The sequence below is a fragment of the Monodon monoceros genome, unplaced genomic scaffold (assembly GCF_005190385.1).
Source record: "Monodon monoceros isolate NGI ecotype Baffin Bay Population unplaced genomic scaffold, NGI_Narwhal_1 Super_Scaffold_13, whole genome shotgun sequence".
NCBI classification, from domain to species: domain Eukaryota; kingdom Metazoa; phylum Chordata; class Mammalia; order Artiodactyla; family Monodontidae; genus Monodon; species Monodon monoceros.
In genome coordinates this window covers 41817964-41844733 of record NW_021703769.1, presented here as the reverse complement: position 1 = coordinate 41844733, position 26770 = coordinate 41817964, and the positions used below count along the sequence as shown (strand labels likewise).

Genomic DNA, 26770 nt, shown 5'->3' with positions numbered 1-26770 from the left:
TGCTTTATATTTTACTAGAAGGTAAGTTCTGTGAGGACAGGGTTTCCAGCTGCCTATTCAGTTCTGTCTCCTCAGTGCCTAGAACAGTTTCTGGCCCTTAACAGGCCCTCAGTAAGTGTTTGTTGAATGATCAGTTAAAGCTGCACTGAATAGCAAATATCACTTATTTGTTCTGACAAAAAACATTTTCAAAGCCAGAGCACATGCATAAATGGGTTTAAATGCCACTTTGCAGTAGGCCACTGGGCTGGTTACTTACCCATTCTGAGCTTCATCATTCTCAATGGGAAACAGGGATAAGAAGAGCTAACTTTCAGAGTTGCTGAGCGGATCAAATGAGAGTGGTGTTTAAGAAACACCTGTACAAGACATAGGCCCTAGCCCGTAATACATCCCAAATTGATACAGGATAATGGTTAAAAACATACATTATACAGTCCAGCAGACCTAGTTGTGGATCCTTGCTCTGCTACTTACTGACTGGGTAACCTTAAACAGGTTTCTTAACCTCTCTGTGGATCAGTTTTTCTCATCCTTAAAATGGGGATAATAATAGTACCCACTTCAGAGAGTTGTTGTGAAGGTTAAATGAGATAATACATGTAAAATACTTGGATAGGCGCTGGGTACATAGCAAACACTAGAAATGATCATTCTTCTTTTAAAAATTGCTACATTCCAATCGCTGTGTGGTGACTTACAGCATACTTTTAAAATTAAAGTTCTAATTAATGCACTAAGATAAGAAAAGGAAATAAAAGGTTATTCTGGGCTTCCCTGGTGGCGCAGTGGTTGAGAGTCCGCCTGCCGGTGCAGGGGACACGGGTTCGTGCCCCGGTCCGGGAAGATCCCACATGCCGCGGAGCAGCTGGGACCGTGATCCATGGCCTCTGAGCCTGCGTGTCCAGAGCCTGTGCTCTGCAACGGGAGAGGCCACAACAGTGAGAGGCCCGCGTACCGAAAAAAAAAAAAAAAAAGTTATTCTGATTGAGAAGGAGGAAATAAAACTCTTATTCACAGGTGACATGATTGTCTCTGTAGAAAATCTAAAATAATTGACAGGAAGTCTCCTGGAACTGAAAACAATTATGGCAAGATTGCGGGATACAAGGTTAATATATCATAGTCAATCACTTTCCTATATACCAGCAATGAAAAAGGGGGATTGAAATTTAAAACACAATAGAATGTACATTAGCACTCCCCAAATTAGATACTTAGGTAAACATTTAATAAAATATGTTTAAGATCTATATGAAGAAAACTATAAAAACTCTGATGAAAGAAATCAGAAAACTAAACTAATGTAGACGTAGTTCATGTTTATCGATAGGAAGTTTCAATATTGTCAAGATATCAGGTCTTGCAACTTGGTCTATAGATTCAGTGCAGTCCCCCAGCAAGATATTTGTGGACATGGACAAACTGATTCTAAAGCCTATATGGAGAGGCAAAAGACCCAGAATAGCCAGTGCCATACTGAAGGCGAAAAACAAAGTGGGTGGACTGACAGTACCCAGCTTCAAGATTTAACCATAGGATTAGGAACCAAGATGGCGGAGTAGAAGGACGTGCTCTCACTCCCTCTTGCGAGAACACCAGAATCACAACTACCTGCTGGACAGTCATCGACAGGAAGACACTGGAACTCACCAAAAAAGATACCCCACATCCAAAGAAAAAGGAGAAGCCACAATGAGACGGTAGGAGGGGCGCAATCACAGTAAAATCAAATCCCATAACTGCTGGGTGGGTGACTCACAGACTGGAGAACACTTATACCACAGAAGTCCACCCACTGGAGTGAAGGTTCTCGGCCCCATGTCAGCTTCCCAACCTGGGGGTCCGGCAACAGGAGGAGGAATTCCTAGAGAATCAGACTTTGAAGGCTAGTGGGATTTGAATGCAGGACTTCGACAGGACTGGGGGAAACAGAGACTCCACTCTTGGAGGGCACACACAAAGTAGTGTGTGCATCGGGACCCAGGGGAAGGAGCAGTGACCCCAGGGGAGACTGAACCAGACCTACAGCTAGTGTTGGAGGGTCTCCTGTAGAGGTGGGGGGTGGCTGTGGCTCACCATAGGGACAAGGACACTGGCAGAAGAAGTTCTGTGAAGTACTCCTTGGCATGAGCCCTCCCAGAGTCTGCCATTAACCCCACCAAAGAGCCCAGGTAGGCTCCAGTGTTGGGTTGTCTCAGGCCAAACATCCAACAGGGAGGGAACACAGCCCCACCCATCAGCAGTCAAGTGGATCAGAGTTCTACTGAGCTCTGCCCACCAGAGCAACGGTCAGCTCTACCCACTACCAGTCCCTCCCATCAGGGAACTTGCACAAGCCTCTTAGATAGCCTCATCCACCAGAGGGCAGACAGCAGAAGCAAGAAAACTACAATCCTGAAGCCTGTGGAACAAAGACCACATTCACAGAAAGCTAGACAAGATGAAAAGGCAGAGGGCTATGTACCAGATGAAGGAACAAGATAAAACACCAGAAAAACAACTAAATGAAGTGGAGATGGGCAACCTTCCAGAAAAAGAATTCAGATTAATGATAGTGAAGATGATCCAGGATCTCGGAAAAAGAATGGAGGCAAAGATGGAGAAGATGCAAGAAATGTTTAACATAGACCTAGAAGAATTAAAGAACAAACAAACAGAGATGAACAATACAATAACTGAACTGAAAAGTACACTAGAAGGGACCAATAGCAGAATAACTGAGGCAGAAGAACGGAGAAGTGACCTGAAAGACAGAATGGTAGAATTCACTGCTGCAGAAAAGAATAAAGAAAAAAGAATGAAAAGAAATGAAGACAGCCTAGGAGACCTCTGAGACAACATTAAACGCACCAACATTCACATTATAGGGGTGCCAGAAGGAGAAGAGAGAGAGAAAGGACAGAGAAAATATTTGAAGAGATTATAGTCAAAAACTTCCCTAACATGGGAAAGGAAATAGCCATCCAAGTCCAGGAAGCGCAGAGCTTCCCATGCAGGATAAACCCACTGAGACACATAGGAGAAACACGCTGAGACACGTAGTAATCAAACTGACAAAAATTAAAGACAAAGAAAAATTATTGAAAGCAGCTAGGGAAAAATGACAAATAACATACATAAGGTTAACAGCTGATTTCTCAGCAGAAACTCTACAGGCCAGAAGGGAGTGGCATGATATACTTAAAGTGATGAAAGGGAAGAACCTACAACCAAGATTACCCGGCAAGGATCTCATTCAGGTTCGATGGAGAAATCTAAAGCTTTACAGACAAGCAAAAGCTAAGAGAATTCAGCACCACCAAACCAGCTCTACAGCAAATGCTAAAGGAACTTCTCTAAGTGGGAAACACAAGAGAAGAAAAGGACCTACAAAAACAAACCCAAAACAATTAAGAAAATGGTCATAGGAACATACAAATCGATAATTACCTTAAACGTGAATGGATTAAATGCTCCAACCAAAAGACACAGGCTCGCTGAATGGATACAAAAACAAGACCCATATATATGCTGTCTACAAGAGACCCACTTCAGACCTAGGAACACATACAGACTGAAAGTGAGGGGATGGAAAAAGATATTCCATGCCAATGGAAATCAAAAGGAAGCTGGAGTAACAATGCTCATATCAGATAAACTAGACTTTTAAATAAGGGATGTTACAAGAGACAAGGAAGGACACTACATAATGATCAAGGGATCAATCCAAGAAGAAGATATAACAATTATAAATATATGTGCACCCAACATAGGAGCAACTCAATACATAAGGCAAATGCTAACAGCTATAAAAGAGGGAATCGACAGTGACACAATAATAGTGGGGGACTTTAACACCTCACTTACACCAATGGACACATCATCCAAAATGAAAATAAATAAGGAAACAGAAGCTTTAAATGACACAATAGACCAGATAGATTTGTTATTCATAGGACATTCCATCCAGAGACAGCAGATTACACTTTGTTCTCAAGTCCACGTGGAACATTCTCCAGGATAGATCACATCTTGGGTCACAAATCAAGCCGCAGTAAATTTAAGAAAATTGAAATCATATCAAGCATCTTTTCTGACCGCAATACTATGAGATTAGAAATGAATTACAGGGAAAAAAACGTAAAAAACACAAACACTTGGAGGCTAAACAATATGTTACTAAATAACCAAGAGATCACTGAAGAAATCAAAGAGGAAATCAAAAAAATACCTAGAGACAAATGACAATGAAAACACGATGATCCAAAACCTATGGGATGCAGCAAAAGCAGTTCTAAGAGGGAAGTTTATAGCTATACAAGCCTACCTCAAGAAACAAGAAAAATCTCAAATAAACAATCTAGGGCTTCCCTGGTGGTGCAGTGGTTGGGAGTCTGCCTACCGATGCAAGGGACACGGGTTCGTGCCCCGGTCCGGGAAGATCCCACATGCTGCGGAGCGGCTGGGCCCGTGAGCCATGGCCGCTGAGCCTGCGCGTCCGGAGCCTGTGCTCCGCAACGGGAGAGGCTGCAACAGTGAGAGGCCCGCGTACAGAAAAAAAAAAAACAATCTAACCTTACACCTAAAGGAACTAGAGAAAGAAGAACAAACAAAACCCAAAGTTAGCAGAAGGAAAACATGATAAAAGATCAGAGCAGAAATAAATGAAATAGAAACAAAGAAAACAATAGCAAAGATCAGTAAAACTAAAAGCTGGTTCTTTGAGAAGATAAACAAAATTGATAACCCATTAGCCAGACTCATCAAGAAAAAGAGGGAGAGGACGCAAATCAATAAAATTAGAAATGAAAAAGGAGACGTTACAACTGACACCGCAGGAATACAAAGTATCCTAAGAGACTACTACAAGCAACTCTATGCCAATAAAATGGACAACCTGGAAGAAATGGGCAAATTCTTAGAAAGGTATAACCTTCCAAGACTGAACCAGCAAGAAATAGAAAATATGAATAGACAAATCACAAGTAGTGAAATTGAAACTGTGATTAAAAATCTTCCAACAAACAAAAGTCCAGGACCAGATGGCTTCACAGGTGCATTCTATCAAACATTTAGAGAAGAGCTTACACCCATCCTTCTGAAACTCTTCCAAAAAATTGTGGAGGAAGGAACACTCCCAGACTCATTCTGTGAGGCCACCATCACCCTGATACCAAAACCAGACAAAGATACTACAAAAAAAGGAATTACAGACCAATGTCACTGATGAATACAGATGCAAAAATCCTCAACAAAATACTAGCAAACAGATTCCAACAACACATTAAAAGGATCAAAACCATGGTCGAGTGGGATTTATCCCAGGGATGCAAGGATTCTTCAATATATGTAAATCAATCAGTGTGATACACCATATTAAGATATTAAATAATAAAAACCATATGATCATCTCAATAGATGCAGAAAAAGCTTTTGACAAAATTCAACACCCATTTATGATACAAACTCTCCAGAAAGTGGGCACAGAGGGAACCTACCTCAACATAATAAAGGCCATATACAACAAACCCACAGCAAACATCATTCTCAACAGTGAAAAACTGAAAGCATTTCCTCTAAGATCAGGAACAGGACAAGGATGTCCACTCTTGCCACTATTTTTCAACATAGTTTTGGAAGTCGTAGCCACGGCAATCAGAGAAGGAAAAGAAATAAAAGGAATACAAATTGGAAAAGAAGAAGTAAAACTGTCACTGTTTGCAGATGACATGATACTATACATAGAGAATTCTAAGATGCCACCAGAAAACTATGAGAGCTAATCAATGAATTTGGTAAAGTTGCAGGATACAAAATTAATGTAGAGAAATCTCTTGCATTTCTATACACTAATGATGAAAAATGTGAAAGAGAGATTAAGGAAACACTACCATGTACCACTGCAACAAAAAGAATAAAATACCTAGGAATAAACCTGTGTAGGGAGACAGAAGACCTGTATGCAGAAAACGATAAGACACTGATGGAAGAAATTAAAGATGATACCAGCAGATGGAGAGATATACCATGTCCTTGATTGGAAGAATCAATATTGTGAAAATGACTATACTACCCAAAGCAATCTATAGATTCAATGCAATCCCTATCAAATTACATATGGCATTTTTTACAGAACTAGAACAAAAAATCTTAAAATTTGTTTGGAGACACAAAACACCGTGAATAGCCAAAGCAGCCTTGAGGGAAAAAAACGGAGCTGGAGGAATCAGACTCCCTGACTTCGACTATACTATAAAGCTACAGTAATCACAACAATATGGTATTGACACAAAAACAGAAACATAGATCAATGGAACAGGATAGAAAGCCCAGAGATAAACCCACACACCTATGGTCAACTAATCTATGACAAAGGAGGCAGGGATATGCAATGGAGAAAAGACAGTCTCTTCAGTAAGTGGTGCTGGGAAAACTGGACAGCTACATGTAAAAGAATGAAATTAGAACACTCCCTAAAACCATACACAAAAATAAACTCATAATGGATTAGAGACTTAAATGTAAGACTGGACACTATAAAACTCTTAGAGGAAAACATAGGAAGAACACTCCTTGACATAAATCACAGCAAAATCTTTTTTGATCCATCTCCTAGAGTAATGGAAATAAAAATAAAAGTAAACAAATGCAACATAATGAAACTTCAAAGCTTTTGCACAGCAAAGGAAACCATAAACAGGATGAAAAGACACCCCTCAGAATGGGAGAAAATATTTGCAAATGAATCAATGGACAAAGGATTAATCTCCAAAATATATAAACAGCTCATGCAGCTCAATGTTAAGAAAGCAAACAACCCAATCCAAAAATGGGCAGAAGACCTAAATAGACATTTCTCCAAAGGAGACATACAGATGGCCAAGAAGCACATGAAAAGCTGCTCAACATCACTAATTATTAGAGAAATGCAAATCAAAACTACAGTGAGGTATCACCTCACACCACTTAGAATGGTCATCATCAGAATATCTACAAACAACAAATGCTGGAGAGGGTGTGGAGAAAAGGGAACCCTCTTGCAGTGTTGGTGGGAATGTAAATTGATACAGCCGCTGTGGAGAACATTATGGAGGGTCCTTAGAAAACTAAAGCTCGAATTACCATATGATCCAGCAATCCCAGTACTGGGCATATACCCAGAGGAAAGCGCAATTCAAAAAGACACATGCACCCCAATGTTCATTGCAGCAGTATTTACAATAGCCAGGTCATGGAAGCAACCTGCATGCCCATCAACAGACGAATGGATAAAGATGTGGTACATGTATACAATGGAATATTACTCAGCCATAGAAAGGAACAAAATTGTGTCATTTGGAGAGATGTGGATGGATCTAGAGACTGTCATACAGAGTGAAGTAAGTCAGAAAGAGAAAAACAAATATCATGTGTTAACATATACATGTGGAACCTAGAAAAATGGTACAGATGAACTGGTTTGCAGGGCAGAAATTGAGACACAGATGTAGAGAACAAACGTATGGACACCAAGGGGGTGAAAGCCGCGTGGGGGTGGGGATGGTGGCGTGCTGAATTGGACGATTGGGATTGACATGTATACACTGATGTGTATAAAATTGATGACTAATAAGTACCTGCTGTATAAAAAAATAAATAAAAATTCAAAAAAAAAACCCAAAAGACTTAACCATAAAGCTACAGTAATCTAGACAGTATGTTATGGGCAACAGAATATACCAATATATTAATGGAACAGAATAGGGAGCACAGAAATAGACCCACGTAAGTATAGTCAACTGATCTTAGGCAGAGGAGCAAAGGTATACAGTGGAACAGAAATAGTCTTTTCAACAAATGATTCAGGAACAACTGGACATCCACATGCAAAACAAAAGATTCGTGACATAGACCTCATACCCTTCACAAAAAAGTAACAGAAAATGGATCATAGACCTAAATGTAAAATGCAGAACTCTAAAACTCCTAGAAGGTGACATGGGAGAAAACACAGATGACCTTGGGTATGGTGATTACTTTTTAGATACAACAAGAAATCCATGATCCATGAAAGAAATAGTTGATAAGCTGGACTTTATTAAAATTGAAAATTTCTGCTCTACAAAAGACAATGCCAAAGGAATGAGAATAGCAGCCTCATACTGGGAAAAAATATCTGCAAAAGACACATCTGATAAAGGACTCTTATCCAAAACGTACTTTGAACTTTTAAAACTCAACAGTAAGAAAATGAAAAACCCAATGAAAAAAAATAGAAGACCTGAACAGACATTTCCCCAAAGAAAATATACCCATGCCAAATAACCATATAAGAGGATGTTAATCAACATCATACATCAATTGGGAATTGCGGATTAAAATAACAATGAGATATCTCTGTACACCTGTTAGAATGGCCCAAATCCAGAACACCATGGATGTCAGGTGCCAGTGAGGATGTGGCACAATGGGGACTCTCCTTCATTGGTGGTGGGAATGCATAATGATACAGCCACTTTTGAAGACAGTTTGGAAGTTTCTTATAAAACTGAACACACTCTTACCATACAATTTGGCAGTTGTACTCCTTGCTATTTACTCGAGTGAGTTGAAAACATATGTTCACACAAAAACCTACACATGAATGTTTATAGCAGCTTTATCCATAATTGCTAAAACTTGGAAGCAATCAAGATGTCCTTCAGTAGGTGACTAGATAAATAAACTGTGGTACATCCAAACAGTGAAATAGTACTCAACATTAAAAAGAAATGAACTATCAAGACATGAAAAGAAATGGAGGAAACTTAAATACATAAAACTCAGTGAAGAAAGCCAATCTGAAAAGACTACATACTGTATGATTCCAACTGTGTGACATTCCGGAAAAGCCAAAACTGTGGACACAATCAAAGGATCAGGGGTTAGTGGTGGGGAGGAATGAGTAGGTGGAGCACAGAGGATTTTTAGGGCAATGAAACTGCTCTATATGATATTGTCATGGTGGGTACATGTCATTACACATTTGTCAAAGCCCACAGAATGAACAAGAGTGAACCCTAATGTGAACTGCGGACTTTGGGTGATAATGATGTCTGTGTAGGTTACTGATTATAACAAATGGAACCTTCTGGTGTGGGAATTTAATAGTGACTGTGTGTATGTGAGGATAAGGGTGGATATGAGAAATCTCTCTACCTTCCTCTCCATTTTTCTGTCAGCCTGTAGCTGCTCTTGAAAAAGTTTATCTAAGAATCCTATAAATTTTTTATAAATGCAGTCAGCATGCATTTATAATCTCCTTCATTTCTTCCTTTTCTATCTTCATTTTTCTTTCACTTCTGTCCTCCCTCCATCCTCTTATTTTTCTATTGTCCCTTAATTGCTTTGCTAAACAAAGGAGGGAAGATGGATGGATGGATGGATGGGTGAGTCGATTTGGCACTAGTATACATTTTTCTTAAGGGTATGAGGTTTAAATATTATTAAAAGGAAGGTAATCATCATCAAAACAAATTATATATTTCGTGCATATTTTCTCCACTGCTGAGCATATAATAATGTATATTTCATTAAGAGTGACTCACTCATTACTCTGAAATTTGAAAGCCACTATTTTATCTATCTTTACCAAGCACCATTTTTATTCACTTGTTCTTTCCAAACTCAAGGTAGATGTCTGTCTTTATGAATCAGTGATTTTCAGAGTATGCAAATTAATGAGATACCCACCCAGCAGACCACCTTTGTAAATTAAAACATTTGAACATGGAAACCAGGAAGGAAATCTCTTGTGATCACACATAACCATAAAATAGGTGAGAGGCCAGGTGGAATACTGATGTAATTGACAAACAGTTGTAAAGATTCTTTTCCCCTATAATTTTCATGTATTACTACAAAGACTTTTTCACACAGCTGCTTGGTTCAGAGGACCTTCATGTTCATGTGTCTTGTAGTATCACTTAGGATATTCTAAGTGACCTGTTGCTAAGTTTAATTTACACCGTCGGTATGATTTGTAAAGATTTTTTTCTTCAAGGGTCACTTAGGAAATCTCAATATGGGTTGCCTCTTCCTCCACCCCTTTTTCTCCGTACTTTCTACCACTTTCTACTGTACTAAAGCCAAATTCCCCTTCGTTCTGTCAGACGGAATAGTTGAGATGATCTTCTGTCGAGTTAGTGTGAAGAAGCCGAAGGACTTGAGTATATTATTTTCGCATCAAAATAAGGTTAGAATTTCCATGGAAAAGAGAAGAACACCTTCATTTCAGAACATGGCCCCAGTTCTGCTTTGTGCAGAGGGATCTTCTTTGGCAATCCTTTACAACCCATTCTGGCTCAAAAGAGAAATTGCCTTTACTTAAGAGTGTCAGGTTTGTTAACAGCAGGTGTTTCAAAGAATTCTTAGAATCAAAGAACGCAATCTTATTATATTAGCAAATTTCTGCTCTGCAGAGGGTTATACAACCATCTCCAGCTTTCAGTGCATTAAAGGAACTTTGAGATATCATGATATGGAAATTAATGACTTATACGTTTTTTAAACTTTATTTTTTATGACAGTGTATATTACAAAACCAGAAAGAATAATGTAATAAACCCAGTGTACCCTCTCACATCACCCAGCTTCATCACTGTCAGCATGTGACCAGTTTTGTTTCATTTTTACCTCTAGTCACTAGACACACACACACACACACACACACACACACACACACACACACATTCACAGGATTATCTTAAAACAAATGCCAGATGTCGTATTTTATCCATAAATATTTTAGGATATATCTCTTCAAAAGCAAGACTATTTTTTATTTTTTTTAATTAATTTTTTTTGGCGTATATTTGCTTTATAATGTTGTGTTAGTTACTGTTGTACAGCAAAATGAACCAGTTATACATACACGTCTATCCACTCTTTTTCAGATTTCCTTCCCATTTAGGTCACCACAGAGCATCGAGTAGAGTTCCCTGTGCTATACATAGGTTCTCGTTAGTTGTCTGTTCTATATATAGTCGTGTATATGTCCATCTCAATCTCCCAATTCATCCTACCACCCCGCTTTCCCCCCTTGGTAACCGTAAGTTTGTTTTCTACACCTGTGACTCTGTTTCTGCTTTGCAAGTTCATCTGTACCATTTTTCTAGGTTCCACATGTAAGCGATATTATATAATGTCTGTCTTTCTCTTTCTGACTTACTTCACTCTGTATGACAGTCTCTAGGTCCATCCATGTCACTGCAAATGGCATTATTTCATTCCTTTTTATGGCTGAGTAATATTCCATTGTATATATGTACCACATCTTCTTTATCCATTCCTCTGTCGATGGACATTTAGGTTGCTTCCATGTCCTGGCTATTGTAAATAGTGCTGCAGTGAACATTGGGGTGCATGCATCCTTTCAAATTATGGTTTTCTCCAGATATATGCCCAGGATTGGGGTTGCTAGGTCATATGGTAGCTCTATTTTTAATTTTTTAAGGAACCTCCATACTGTTCTCCACAGTGGCTGTACCAGTTTACATTCCCACCAACATATGGTCACTATTGTTGGATTTTTTTTTTTTAAACATAACCACAGTGCCATTGTCATCACATACACACACACACCCCAGAAGTTAACTAATCTCTTATATAAACAAATACCTGGTCAGTGTTCAGGCCACACCAATTTTCTCATTTCTTTTTAATAGATGTACTTGAATCAAGACCTACTTTATATCCACACATAGTATTGGTTGATGTATCTCTAAAGTGTCTTATAATCTATAGGTTTCCCTTCCCTCTTTTTTTCTCATCACCTGTTTGTTGATGAAACCATGTCATTTATCCAGTGAATTCTCACATTTGAGGTTTTGCTAATTGCATCCCATGCTGCTGTTCACCATGAGCCTCTAATCCTGCGTTTTCTGGAAACCAGTCGTTAGATTGAGTGGCTTGATTGAGTTCAGGTCTGATTTTCTGGGGCAGGAACACAGTAGAGGCAGTGCTGTTGTCCCCTCACATCTCAGAGGAAGCATGTGGCATCTCGTGGTCTCCCTCTGATGGTCTTTGCTGTCTGTATTAAAGGAATCCAGTGACTCTGGCCACGCTCAGGACCACTCTCCGTGCCAGACTGAGCCTGTCCTGGGTGTGTCACTCGAATGCTTCCTGTCTTCAAGGAGCTCATGGTCCTGTTGGAGCAGAGACAACTCATCATGGAACTGCACAGATAGTCATGTACCACCTCTGTGGTTATCAGAGGACGTGACTCCCAAAACAGTGGTTCCCAAGCCTGTCTGGCCGATCTTTGAAATTATCTCGAGGGGCTTTTTGAAAAATACAAATTCTCAGACCTTGTTCTAGTATATTCTGATTCAACAAGACTAGGGTGGGATCCAGGAATCTGCTGGGGAAAGATGAGACTGGTGTGGGCGTAGACAGGGAAGGAAAAGCCAGACCCTAAAGCCGTCTTCGTGACTTTGGACCTGAACCACAGGACAGGGAGGGGCCCATGGAGTGCTTTAAGCAGAGGAGTGGAGGGATGAGATTTCACTACTGTGGAGAGAATGGCAGGAGCAGGGAGGCGGAGGCAGGAAGAGCAATGGCCAGGCTATTACTGTCTCCAGATAAGACGTGACGGTGGCCTGAAGGAGGATGCGATGGCAGTTGGGGTGGAGGAAAGTGGAAGGATTAGAGAGATACACCGGAGCTAGAGTCAGCATGACTGGCCACTCAGTTGAATGAGAGCTGAGGGCAGTGATGAAATGAGCATGTATGCCCAAGACCCTCAGCATTAATCTTAACAAGACGGTGAGATTTAGTATTAAATACATCTGTGAATTCTGCATTTCTACACGCAACTCATGGTACTGAAATAGTGCTTTTTTTTTTTTTTTTACCACTTCACTAACTTAGGGTTTGGAAGCTGTATTAGTCAGTATTCTCCAGAGGAGCAGAACCCAGGATGTGTACGTGGGAAGAGATTTGTTATAAGGAGTTGGCTCATGCAGTTATGGAGGCTGAGAAGCCCCAAGATGTGTAGTCGGCAGGCGGAGATCAGGGAGAGCAATGGCGTGGGTCCAGTCCGAGCCCAAAAGCCTGAGAACCAGGAGAGCCGGTGATGTGAGTTGCATTCTGCAAGTTGACGTTTCCATTTAAGCCCAAAGACAGGAAGGACTGCTGTGCCAGCTCAGCGCAGTCAGGCAGGAGTTCCTTTTACTCGGAGAGCATCTGCCCTTTGGCTCAGCCGAGTGGATGGGGCCCACCGACGTGAGGGAGGACAGTGTGCGCCACTCGGTCTGTTGACTCAAATGTTCATCTCCTCCAGAAACAGCCTTACAGACACACCGGAATGACGTTTGACCAAATATCTGGGCACCTCGTGGCCCAGCCCAGTCGACACGTAAAACTAACCACGACAGAAGCCATTTCCGTTCACCCCAGATACAGCTGCAGTGGTAATTTTTCCATTTTTGAGGCTTTTGATATTCTAATATCAGTCCCACCTCATGTGCAGTCCCCATTAAATCAGTAACATCTGTCATCTTCCTGGTGCCCGTGTTCGCCTACAAGGTGTTTGGGGGCTTGACAAATACAAGAGATTCTCCAGCTCTTTCCTCCTTATGGAAATAGCATCAGATGAAAGGAACGCGTCGCAGCTCAATACGGCAAGCTTAAGAGCTGGGCGTGCTCCGCTGTGGAGTTCAGTACAGAACATTTTTCATTTCCTGGGGTTACTTTTAAAAGCAAAATGAAACGAAGCTTGAATATTGCCGAGTTAAACCACAGCTGGAGGATTGTTCCTGCTCTCCTCCTAGATACAGCGAGGCATCGCTATTTGTTTTCTTGTATTAAATGTCTCCCTGCCTCTTTAACAGAAGCAGGCATCACGAGCGGCATGGATGCATGGGGCAGGCGGCCTGGGCTCCCTCCTCCGTCGCCCGTACCTGGAGGTAGCTTGGCCCGCCTTGCTCGGACACAGGTGTGAGCCCCCAGTTCCTGCCGCCCCTGCCAACTCACATTCATGCTGCAGCACGGCAGGCATGGGGAGGAAGGGTCTTCTAAACCGAAGCACTTAATTAGCTCCTGGGCCCCAGGGGGAGTGTCAGATGGAAACACAGCTAAAAGTGGAGGGAAGGAATAGCCGTGATGGATGGTGGAAGGAACACCTGCCTCCTTCCGGTGATGCCAAGTTACTAAAATTGTTTTGGAATTAGTGACTCTTTCGAGTCATGTGTACGATAGTGTCATGTTTATATCAGTAATTTCTAGCAGTGTTCGTGTTTGTTCAGTTAGACTTGCTCGTTGCTGCCAGAAGCTGCTTTTTCTTTTCCCCCAGTGCACACATTGCCCTGGGTGTAGATAAAGGGGTGTCCCCGTGAGGTTCTAGTCCCTTCCTGGGAACCAGATTGTCCTTTAGGGCCCCTGATTGTGTTGTTGTAGATGCATCACAATTGTGTTAGTCGTCACGTGAGGAGGAGACATGCAGTGATAAATTATTAATTACAAATAGGGTAAAGCATGATCTGATAAGATATAGATTTAACTATAGATTATATTATGTGGATATAATTATAGGCAGTTATAAGCATAGTTATATAGGTGAATATAAACATAGGTTATAGCTGTATAAGTAATAAGTGTAGAGATGTCAGTTTTTGATATAATTCAATATTGTGTATAGATATAATTCTATAGATAGAGTTATGTAAGAGAATAAAGTAAGAGTCCACTCTTAAAAACAGAAAGCACAGGAGCTCCTGGAAGTGACTGCAGAGCAGCCCAGGCCCGGGGCTCTGCCCTGGCAGCCGTCCCGGCTTCTCCTGCCGAGATGCCACAGTCCCGCTTGGTGGGTGTCAGCTGAGACCGTGGTGGGGTGGGGAGCTCACGGGCGCCTCTCTGTCTTCTGAGTGCTGTGCAGTCATTTGATGATAGATTCACTTAGGCCCAGTGCGTGAGCCACATTTGCCTGAGTTATCGCCTAAGGTTGCAATAAAACTTGTATTTAAAGTCCTTTAAAAATGCCTGTTGAGCCTTAGGAAAATAATGAGTAAGCTTGCTGCGTAATCAGAAAGTCCTCATCAGAAAGCCATACGCTAAAGACACAGTGAGAGCGCTTGGGAGGAGAAGCAGCTGAGCCGAGAGCAGAGACCGACTGCGCATCCCTGGCTCCCAGCGTGGGTAGCCTGGGCCGCCGAACTGGGCCCCCTCCTTACAGCCACGGCCAGGGTCCCCTCCATCACCGCCAGCCCCAGGCCCGTCCCACAGCTGATACATGCCGTGTGCTGTTCCCTGGCCCCTGACCCCCTGGGACACTGGCCGCGGCCTGGCAGTTCCAGCCTGTGCCGGTGGCATCCCCTGGGGTCTCTCAGCTCTTCCCTCTCGGCCTCCTCCAAAGCCAACGCCAGTCCGGGGCCGGAGGGAGGTGAGGCTCTGGAGGGAGCACAGGGAGGGTTGCAAGTCTCTGGGTGAACCTGCCGGCCTCCCCTCCTTTCCAGGGACGATGCGAAGCACAGTCTCCATGTTCTCAGAGTCCCCAGCAGGACTGGCCCAGTCGTGCACAGTGGTGACCTGCTCGGCAGCACCCCCCTGCGTTGGCTTTTCTCTCTCTCTTGCTTTCCCACCCCTTTGCTTCTGTGTCCAAGATCACCCCCAAATAAGTGACCCCAGTCTCTGCTCTCAGAGGATCTCAAACTGCTCTTATGGGTTGGGTGTATATCCTTCCTGACCATTTTGCTGTGTGTGTGTATGTGTGTAAGAGAGAGAGAGAGAGAACCTATTGCTCTTTTGTGTGTGTGTATATAGTTTTTGAAACTTTGTTTTAAATCAGTTATGGATGTGCTGGAGTAAGCCTGGGTCACACCAACCGGACCTCCCTTCTCCATCCTCCTTTGATGTCTCTCCAGGTGTTTCCCCTGCTTCCTGTGCTCCGTGTTTTCCTCTTTCTTGACTTACTCCCTCGTTTTGATGGAGCACATCCCTAGTAGTTTCCTAAATAAGAATGGGCGTGTAGGAGGTACATTTCTAGAGACACGTCTGTTGAGGTCTTTCTTCACCCTCCCCCTGGCTGGATAGAATATATTAGTTGGAAACCATTTCGTTCTGTAGTTCAGAGGGGCTGCTTCTTTGTTTTCTGATTCCACTGCTGCTGTCAAGCGGTTCAGAGCCATTTCGATTCCTGATCCTTTGGATGCGACGTGATTCTGTCTCTCTCTCTCCCTCCCTCCCTCCCTCCCTCTGTCCCCAGCGTTCAGAGAGCCCACGGTTCTTCTGCTTGGTGATTGCCCTTCCTTCTGTAGGCTTCTATCTGCGTGGACTCTCTCACATCCTTCATCTCTGGGAGATTTTTGTGATCATTTCCTCTTTTAAGGTTTTTCCGTTTCTTTCTGGAATCCCATTTGCCTGTGCTGAGCCTCCTGGCCTGTCCCCCTCTCATTTTCCTCTCCTCTGCTTTCCATTTCGCCCTCCTTACCTAGTCCTTCCCTGCAGATGGTTTGAGAAGCATTGTGCTACATGTCCCACCTCACCCTGCCTTCCCTTGCTTTAACGTTCCGCTGGTTACTTTTGTATCTTCTAGTGTTGCTGTAAAGCTGAAGGCCTAAATTCTTGCTTCCGGAAATAGTCAATTTTGTTTATTTCCAATGAGGTCAGCGTGGCTCCTCTTCATACATTTTCTTTGCTGCAGCAGCCCGAAAGGCACGATCAGAATTCTTCCTGCGCTTTTGTTTGAGAACTGCTGTCTCTGTCCTGTCGCCACCAAGTTTTCTGCTCACTGTTTATATCAGCATTGGGGAATTATCTTTTCTCTCCTATGAAGCCCCTCCCAGTTGGCGTTAGGCTTTCCTGAAGATGCTTCAGTTCCCTTCACTCCATTCGTTCAGCTTTGTCTTCTAGGTAAGTCGTGCTTTTCTTAGATGAAAGGTGCTCATCGTGGCCTGTGCCAGCCAACCTCCACACCCTCCTTCGTTGCCTTCGTAAACTGCATCTTTATTTCTAAATTCCGCCAGCTACTTTTTTCCCTTGAAAAAAATTTTCCCTTTTCTCTTCTATACACTCCACATACATTTCATAGTGGTAATGAAGCAGCGTTGTTGCAGCCCTTAGAGACAATATTTGGGGGGAACAAATGGAGAAGAACATCAGTTTGTTCCAATTCCATATGACTTTTTATCTTTATTGTTTGCCCTTGTAAAACTCCCATCCATTTTTAGATAGCTTTATTTTTATTCCCAGCAGTTCACTGCAATGTGTTTACATTTACATATATAATAGTCATTCCAGGCAAGCAGGAAAAAACCAAAACTTTCTTTAGTCTGTTTTCTAATTGAGATCACCTGTCTCAAAATTGCTAATCAAAGATGAAAATGTCAGTAAATGAAGCCATCGCCTTTTTCTCAATGGATTTTTTTAACCAGCTGGCAGCGGAAGCTGGTGGGTCATAAGGCTCGTACTTGAGGCTCTGCAGTGAGTGCTGTGGGCAGCGAGGGGCCCTGTCTGCTCTCACCATCTCCACAGTCTGGGGTATTTATTCTTCTCGGTACATGTTGTTGCGATTCCCCTTTCCTTTCCCATTTATAGTGCTATCTTCCAGTTCACAAAAATTGCATTTATTTGAAGTTTCTCATTTGCAAGAATCTGGCTATAATAATTCAGGTAATAGCGCGGTCCCTATGAACTGACCTTCCTTACTTGGAAAGGCAGTTTTCTTACGGCAGAGTCTGCAGATGTCACGTTAGCCCATCGATTCTTCGATTAAATGGCCCCATCGCTTTCTGCAGGATCCCCTCGCTGGTGAGATTTCTTTTTGATCCGTAAGATCTTTCCACCCACATTTTGTCAGTACTTTTTAACTTTCACTGCCCAGCCCTGCGGTTGAAAACAGTCATGGATGTTACAGGTTTGGACGACTGAAAGACTGATGCTTACAAACTCTTGGGGTTCATTTGGCGTCTCACACAGCCAGACACGAGTGTCCAGAAGAACACATGTCATCATCCTCCTGGTTGGCAGCATCCCTCACTTCTCTTCTGCAGCAGCTTCTCAGATTTTAAGAGCTGTCCAGGACAGTTTTAAACGTTTCCAAAGTTTGGCTTTGAATTATAAGTTGATGTGTTGGATGTCGTTCTCTATAGTAAATAAGTAAATATCCCTTGTTTGAGAGGAAGAAGGTACCGTAAACCCATGACATTTTGCTACAAGCTAAGGTCCTAAGGAAAGAAAACTCATGCCTTTGTCAAGATCTAATTACCTAATGGCCGTCTTGGTGTCAGTCATCTAATGGAGACTGTCTTTCAGGAAGTACACGGATTCAATGTCTATATTTTTTAACTTAGATGCTTAATTCTGTAGATAATATCTGTTTGGTAAAGGAATTTATTTTCATTTCCCTATATAAAATACAGATCTATCCTTTTTGAAAGTCAGAGGTGTTACATTTAGAGAAGTTTTGATCTGGCTTTTCTCCCATCCTCCACCTTCCCTGACCTAGTGCAGCCTCAGCCATTGTCCCCTGTGAAGGGGATCATTGGTGCAGATAATCCAAATCCCCAGCTAATCCTCTCTGTGGGGCAGGGTCACAGGCCCACCACTCGGGGCCACGGTCCTCTTCACACCTGGGGCGCGACCGCAGCTCTCCCCGCGGCGTAGGGCCGGGTGGACCCCGAGGAGTAACTCCCGAGGCAGGAGGATAACCTGCCAGGCAGATAGTCCCACAGGGATCATCAGGAACCCCTGGTCCAGAGAACAAAAAAGGGGCAGTGGGTCTTTCCCCCCCAGAGTCTCTGGAGCTTACCCTCTTACCCTGAATTCAGGGTCTCAGTGTTACTCAGTGATGGCCCAGTTCAAGGCCAGCCAAGGCGCACTTGCCATCGATACACAGATGACCTTAGGTCAGACTCGAAAGGGAAGGATCGTTCTGCTCACCCACAGGCATGGCCGGTGGAAAGGGACGAGATCGTCATTCCGGGTTCCCGAAGCATCGCACTGCATCCAGCTCCTGGGTTCCACTAGAAGGGAGACTTTGGGATGCCAGTAATTCTTGTGCAACCGCTTCTTGATTCTCAAGTGTTTTAGGACCTGGTTCTTTAAGTGCATTGTAGCCAGGAGGTGCCACACACAGCAAGATTCTCATTTGAACATCTGTCAGTCATGTTGGTTTACTGGGAGCTGTCCTTTTCTCTCCAAATGTCAGGAACCTCTTTGAAGGTTTATACAGTGCTGGGAGGAATCATGAACTTAGAAACAAAGAAAAGAATAGGGTTTTTGGTTTGTTTCTGTTTTTGTTTTCCCCCCAGATGGCACTTTACAGAATTTCAGTATCCAAAATGTATCTTAAAATGATCTTTCATGTGACTGAATTGATGCAATCTCATGATAAAACTTAAAGGCTAAGGAGTTGCTTCTTGTGGATGAGCAGGGAAAGTGATTTTTTTTTGACATAGAATCTACTCCTGGTGAAGGTCTTTTATACTTGGAATCTACAACAAGGGAAATGTATGGATTTTTATCTATGATTTGTAGCTTTTTGGTTTCACATATTTTCAGAGTATCTTCAATCTCTGAATCCTGATTTATGAATGGTGAGTCATGCTTTTTGTTTTTTTAAAGAAGACTAGTGGATTTGAAACTACACTAGAACTAAAATTTACCATTTATTTAATAACATTTTCAATGGAAATGGGAATAATCTCTTAGAAATAGTTTCCTCTTATGTTCCTATATTTAAAGGATTAATTTTTGAAATTGGTGCTAAGGAACTTGTGTTGCAGATTTGCTTTGTGCTTTCAGTAAAACGCAGTGAATAATATAATCAGACAGAAGTTTAGCCTTCGTCAAGGCTTAAGCTGAATTCTCTCTATAACCCGTAGACAAGAGGTTTCCAAGGGGCTATTTGAACACCTTTATTATTTTAAAAAAAGTAAATTCTTACAATAAGTAAACATCATTGCTATTTCCAACCATTATGGGATAAATAAGGTCATTTTTTATGTTAAATTATAAAATTGAAATGTAAAATTCCCAGCAAAGCATTTACTTAAAAAAAGATCTTTCAGAGGATAGTTAACTTACCTGCTATAGTTAGATTTTTTATTTTTAATATGATTCTCCATTTTGAAAAACATGTTAAATCTTCCTTCCTTTAAAGTAACCCTTGAAATAAAGGGTCTGCCAGTATCTGCTATGAGGTGACTTTGGAAAAAACATTCCAGATTCTTGCTGTCCTCTACTTTCCTTTGAAGGGGAAAACATTAAAGTCAAATACCTCATGCTTTAAGCCCATGTGTTTCTAAACATCCGAAAGAGGAGAAAATTAACATATTTGCCCATGAACTACCAGAGGACAAAGCTGTGTAGATAATAGTGTCAATGACTTAATAAATACTCACTGTGAATTGGGCCCTGCTCGAAGCACTTGACAGACAGCAGCTCATTTAATATTCTGATCCTTAAAAGATAGTCCGGGGGCTTCCCTGGTGCGGTTGAGAGTCCGCCTGCTGATGCAGGGGACACGGGTTCGTGCCCCAGTCCGGGAGGATCCCGCATGCTGCAGAGAGGCTGGGCCCGTGAGCCATGGCCGCTGAGCCTGCGCATCCGGAGCCTGTTGCTCCGCAGCGGGAGAGGCCACAACAGTGAGAGGCCCGCGTACCGCAAAAAAAAAAAAGATAGTCCGATGAGGAAGCAGAGGTGCAGAGGCATTCGGGGACTTTCTGTCCCTGTGCTGTAAGGTCCCCGCACCCAGCGTGGTGGCTGCAGAATGACTGAGTGCCCAAGGAGCTGGCTTGCATAGCAGAGTTGGACTGCAGCAGCCATGTGGTCTCAACGGCCGAGGTGTGTCTCCAGGGCTCTCTTCCAACCTCCCCTCCGTGCTGAGGGTGTTGAGTTGCTCTGCATCTGTGTTTAGCCGGTTACCAATCTCTTACAAAGATCCAGTAAGCAAAAATCAAAGAACCAGAGTGAGCCCTGGGGACTGGGTTCCTCCCAGCATTCTCCCATATTTTGCTTTAACCGAACAAAGTCGACAGCGGGGTCTGTGAGCCAGTCTGGAAGCTCTTCGCCTCCTACCCCCTCACAGCTGACAAGTGGTGTCGCTTCCAGCTCACAGGTACACCATACACTGAACTCCTCTCTCCTCCTTTGTGAGACGAAAAGATGGGACTGCTCGTGACTTGTGCTCTGGAGGAAAGCTTAACCAGCTTCTTAGTCCTCGCAGACCTTGGCCTTTCTGATGTGGCCTGTTCTTTTGTGGGGTTTCACCCTGACCCTGCTGGTTGGCCAGGCTGGGTCATCAGGATCGTTGAAGCCGCTTAATACCCCAAGCAAGAACGTCAACCTGTAAAGATTGAATATTACATGGACTTGAAATGCACATCCCTTATAAAAATTTTAAAGCTTGCTGGATTTTATTAGAATATGTGAACCAGACTGAGTATATTAAATTTATGAGTCCAATTGATGCAGTACCATAATAATTCAATATAATATGCTTATGTCATTAAACTCATAAAGAAGAGTCTCTGAATAGCTGTAATGAATAGTTCAGATTCTGTAATCACAGAGTAGCCTTTTCACCCTGATGAATTTTAAGTGGGAACACTCAGAATTCTATATATCAGGAAATAAATGCCATATTTCAAATGATTACTTATTCCAAGTATTTACTGTAAAACCTAGGACAGAAAAGAAATGCCCGGAAAGACAGAATTATTATTAGAAATACAGAAAAGTCGGAAGAGGTTGGCATGAAGCATAAATCAGAAACCAAAGAAACTTTATTCTGCTTTGACTAATATCATTTATTCCCTCATCTCTTACCTTGTTCCCAAATACGTGTGTCTCGGTCATCTATCGCCGAGTAATAAACTACCCCAAAACTTAGTGCTTTAAAGAAACTACCACTTGATTACTTATGATGCTGTGGTTCTGGAACGTGGGCAGGGTGGTGGAACCAGCCGCTGGGTGGTTCATCTTTTCCAAGGGTCTCTGTCAGGTCTGGCCACTTGTATGGCTGCATTCAGATTACAGCTCCACTAAGGACTGGGCTCAGCTGGGGTACTGGAACCTGCAAGGTGACCTCTTCACTCTAGGCATTACCTCCAGTGCATTCTCTTGGTTAAAACAAGTCACAGGCTCCACCCAGAAGGCCTGGCAGGACTCCATGGATCAGAGAGAAGAGAGGCTGCCGGAGCACAGTGCTGGACCCCCGGTCTGAGACCTGGTTGAGAGCTGATCCGCGGGCAGAGCCTTCCAGAAGCGTGTCCCCCACGCTGAACAGTGCACAGTCCAATGCTGCTGGACCACTGGCCGTGCCCCAAGCTCTGCTGCCCCACCACGAGGCTTTGTACACGCTCTGCCCTCTGCCGGGAACAGGCTTCCCTCAGCATCTTCCCCTGCTTGATTCTTTCCCACCCCTCAGGTCTCGGCATAAATGTCACCAGTTCCCAGGACGAGGCTGGCTGCCTTTCCTAGTGCTCCAAAAGCATCTCATTCCTGTTTTCTTGGAGCCACATTTTAATTCCTGCTTTTCCTGCCCACCTCCCTGAAAGGCCTTCGCGTTACTCAGGACGGAAATGAGGCTCGTCCGTTACTGAATCCACAGCAGTGCCGACAGGAGGAAAGCTCTCAGTAAATATTTGTTGGATTCATGAATGGGGTCTGAAGAGAGGCGTCCACAGAGAATAATCCGTGATTCAGCCCCTAAAGGACAAGCAGGGTTTAGACGATGGAAGCACAGCACCAGTAAGAATGACTCTGAAGCACTGCTGCCTGTGGTACGGGCAGCCCAGGCACCCTGGAAGGGCAGGCTCCGGGCCTGTCATATTCAGCGCTGGACATCCAATACCCACACGCTGCTTCGTGGGGAGCAGGTGTGCAGTAACCGTGCAGAGGATGAGTGATCTGCCTGAATCAAACTGTCCCAAGTTTATCAGAGTGTGAGGACATTTGGGGGCATGTTGGGAAAGGAACCCAGCATCTCCACCAGCTGATCCAGTGGAGACAAATTTTAGGATTCCTAAATATTCAGAGAGAAGTGTTCAGACTAGAACGTATGGGAGCTTAGAACTGGGAAGACTCAACGGGGTGAATAGTATCGACCTGCCTGGGTCAATTCATAACACTTGGCCAGTGGTGACCAGACCTCTCTGGGGTCTAGAAATATCCCAGTGTGCCTCCATCCAGGCCGGATCCATCTTCCGAGCCCACCAGTCAATGATGAAGCCTCCAAGTACTGCAAGGTAAATGAAACCTCTAAGTCTTATTGGAATGAGAGTTGTCTTTAAGCTGCCACCATGGCTAATGACTTCTGGAAATGAGGAATGCCATTGAACTGTCTTCCCTGTTAATATGTCACAGTGGAAAGGTGGCTCAAGCCCTATTACATTTTTAAAGAACATTTCAATTTTAATAATTTCAATAGCTTTAAATTAAATTATGGATTGATGTTAAAATTCTGTAAAATGAAGAGAGCTCCACAACAATGAGATGTCCGGAAAATCATTAGGATGACATGGCTGGGGTGAAATATTGCTGGTGTTACAGTAGGTTACAGTTACAGCCGTGAGCCCTATTAAAACGGAAACTTTCTAATAACATAAAATGGTCATGACTTTATCCCCCTGCTAATTAAAATAGAAGGAAGCCAAAAGATAAAAAGGTAAGGTCTTTCAAATGCTTCTGAGGCCCTATTCTCATTCCCATCTCTTATACACACATACACACACACACGCGCGCGCGCGTGCGCGCACGTGGTGGTTGATTGAAATTCAAGGTAGATTCTGAGAGCCTACATGATAGGGGTGTGAACAGCCCCAGAGAGAGGGGCTGCTTTTACATTTACATTCACACCTTACGTTGCAGGCTTAAAGGATTTTCCTCAAGAATTTCGAGGACTTTCTCCCAATTTGAAGAGCCAGTCGTTTTGTCAGCCTCTTTCTTACAGCCGTCGAACTTGGCTAAGTCCCTTGAGATCTCAGTCTTCTCATCTGTAAACAGAGGATCCACACACCTGTCTTCCTTTTCCCCAGTGTGTCTCAGGGGTCATAGGAGCTCCTGAGCCAGGAAAGGCACTTTGTATCAGTACCAAGTACCGGCAGACCCACAGCCAGGTTCAAGGCCCGTCATAATCTCCTTTAGCCCTACTTTTCCCCAGGCTGAGCCCTCCACACGCTGGCCTTTCTCCCTGTTCACATCCTTCGCTGAGCGTGGGTACCACACACCTTCCCTCCTTTCCCTGATCTCAAACATTCCTTTCCTTCCAGATCCCAGACTTGGAAGGGAATGGCTGCAAGATGGGAGCGGCCACACTGTTTAACGCCCTGCTGAGCTCCCAGGTTTTTGCCTGGACGGGCTGTAGAGCACGTGGTCATCCCTATGAGCAGACTAGCATTTTATCCAGAAGTTCCCAAGTTGAAAGGAAAAACCCAGCAGAGGCTACCGGAAGGCCAGCTTTTACCCAGGTTATTCCAGAAACTCAAGTACTTTTCCTTTCTTTCATATAGTAGGTCACACGTGAATCATGTTAATATTATGACCTTCGTCAAGAATGTCTAAAGTGAAGTAGCATGTAGCAACACATTATATTTTTCACTTTTTCCCCTTAATGCAGTGTGTCGATTGAAGTGCCAGGCTAAAGCTCTAAAATAATTGACTAAATTCTTGCTGAATTGCCCTGTGTTGCTGTAGGGAGTGTGTTTTGCCTTTCAGAACTCATTAACACAGCCAACAGACCATATTAGTCTGTGTTTTGGTTCAAAGATTAATAATGTTTGGTGGTTATGTTTTGAAATGGTGTTGGAATTTTAAAAATTGGCCCCTGTGTGTATCTGGGTTTGGGGCAGGAGGCTTCCAGCTGACTGCTTGGGTGGGAATGGACCTCTGGGATGCACTGACCCATCTGAAAACCTCTTAGGATTGACCTCTTCCTAAGAGAAGTGCCCTGGGCAGATGCCTTAATCCCACAACAGACTGGCCCCCCAGGAGTTGGGTGTGGTGTAGATGGAAGGCTTCCTCTGATTCCTGATGGGTACCTGCCAACACCCCAGGGGACTGTCAGTTAACTTTCTGGCAAACAGTAGAAAATGACTTCGTAATCCCACTTCCTTACAAAGACCACAGACAGAGTGGGCAGATCAGAAGCTCTTCTGCATCTGCCCTGGATTTCTTAGGTAGACTCTAGTTGCTCTATGGCACCAGTTCTGCAGTCTGGAAGAGGCTTGCCCCAGAGGACCCTTTGGTCCCAGCAGGCCCCAACTGGTATCTTGATTAGCAGTTTGGGTATGAGGTACCCATCCCAGACTGTGAGTGGGAAAAAAATCACCAGTCCTCTTCCGTAAGTCAGGCAGATAACCAGTCCCTGAAGAAGGGGAGGGTATTTTTCACAAGGGAATCTGAATGCTGTTTGGGAAGGGAAACGGAGGAAGGGCAGTCGAAAAATGGCCAGTGCCCAGCAAAGCACTGTAAGGAAGATATGGTAGCATGAGCAGAGCTGCGTAGGACTCCATGTCGAAGAGTAGACGCCTCACAGGAAAGAGGTCTCTGCCCCAGGCTTGTGTGGAACATTCACTCTAGACAACCCCGTGTCCCTGTCCCCATGAGAGCGCCGTCAGGCCGGGAAAGGCAGCATCTGGCCCAAGCAGCTGAGATGCCCAGCGCTATCAGCCTGGCCCAGTGAGCGCAGTGCCAGGAGACGGGGGTCAGCCAGAGAAGAGGGGGCTGGTGGATGCTGTGGACGGCAGTCTGGTGACTGAGACCAGCCTCTGGAGTTGGGAGATGTGGGTGTGAGTCCTGACTCTCCCACTTCCATGCTCTGTGACCTCTGGGACATCACTTAAGCCTCCCAGACCTCAGTTTTTGCATCGAGAAGATGGAGATGATAATAGTCTCTACCTCATAGAGTTGTGGTAATTAAATGAGGTAGACCATTAAAAGCTCTCAGCGTGCCTAGAACATTGCAAGCCTTTGATGAATGGCCTCTCCGTGAGAGGAGTGAGGAAGGAGCTGGTCAGCTTGGTGTGTGCATGTGGGGGACAGTCCCAAGGAGATACTCGGAGGGGTGTTACAGGTAAGAGTTAAAGGAAATAAACAACTGCCTTGGAAAGAAGGCGTCAGGAGCCTGGTGGGGGGTGTCTCTGGCAATCATTGCACCCCTCATCCTTCCGCTGGTCTCTCTTGGCCTCCCCTTTGAAAGCTCACGGTCCCCTGCAGGATTTAATTTTTGTTCTGAGGGGATTTTACAAAGCACATGCCAGTTTCACATTGTGTGTGGAACAGACCCACGGGGGCCCATCTCTCCCAGTGACTTCTGCCTCCCCCCACCCCGCTCACTGCCCCTGTGTAGATTGCCTTTAAAAAGAACAATAAAACACGCCCACAGCCTGTAGAAGAAGGAGAGTTTATGAAGTCAAGGTATTCAGCGTCAATACTGAAGTATGCCTTAAAGATTAGCCACCTACACTTGATTTTCTGAAAGCATTGATAAGAAAAGACCTTATATTTTATTTTATTTTTTTTTTGCGGTACGCGGGCCTCTCACTGTTGTGGCCTCTCCCGCCGCGGAGCACAGGCTCCGGACGCGCAGGCCCAGCGGCCACGGCTCACGGGCCCAGCCGCTCCGCGGCATGTGGGATCTTCCCGGATCAGGGCACGAACCCGTGTCCCCTGCATCGGCAGGCGGACGCTCAACCACTGTGCCACCAGGGAAGCCCAAAGACCTTATATTTTATGCTGCTGGTCCAAGAGGCTAAAAGTAAAAAGCCTAGATAGATGTCTAATATATCTGTTATTCTTAAACCTTTTTTGCCAACTTGGAAAACAACTCATG

The 26770-nt window shown here is 43.7% G+C and overlaps 1 protein-coding gene across 1 annotated transcript in view; it reads left to right on the top strand.

The window, feature by feature from the left end:
- KIF16B (kinesin family member 16B) overlaps positions 1-26770 on the top strand; it is a 293377-nt gene that overhangs the window by 260899 nt on the left and 5708 nt on the right. The window lies entirely within an intron of this gene.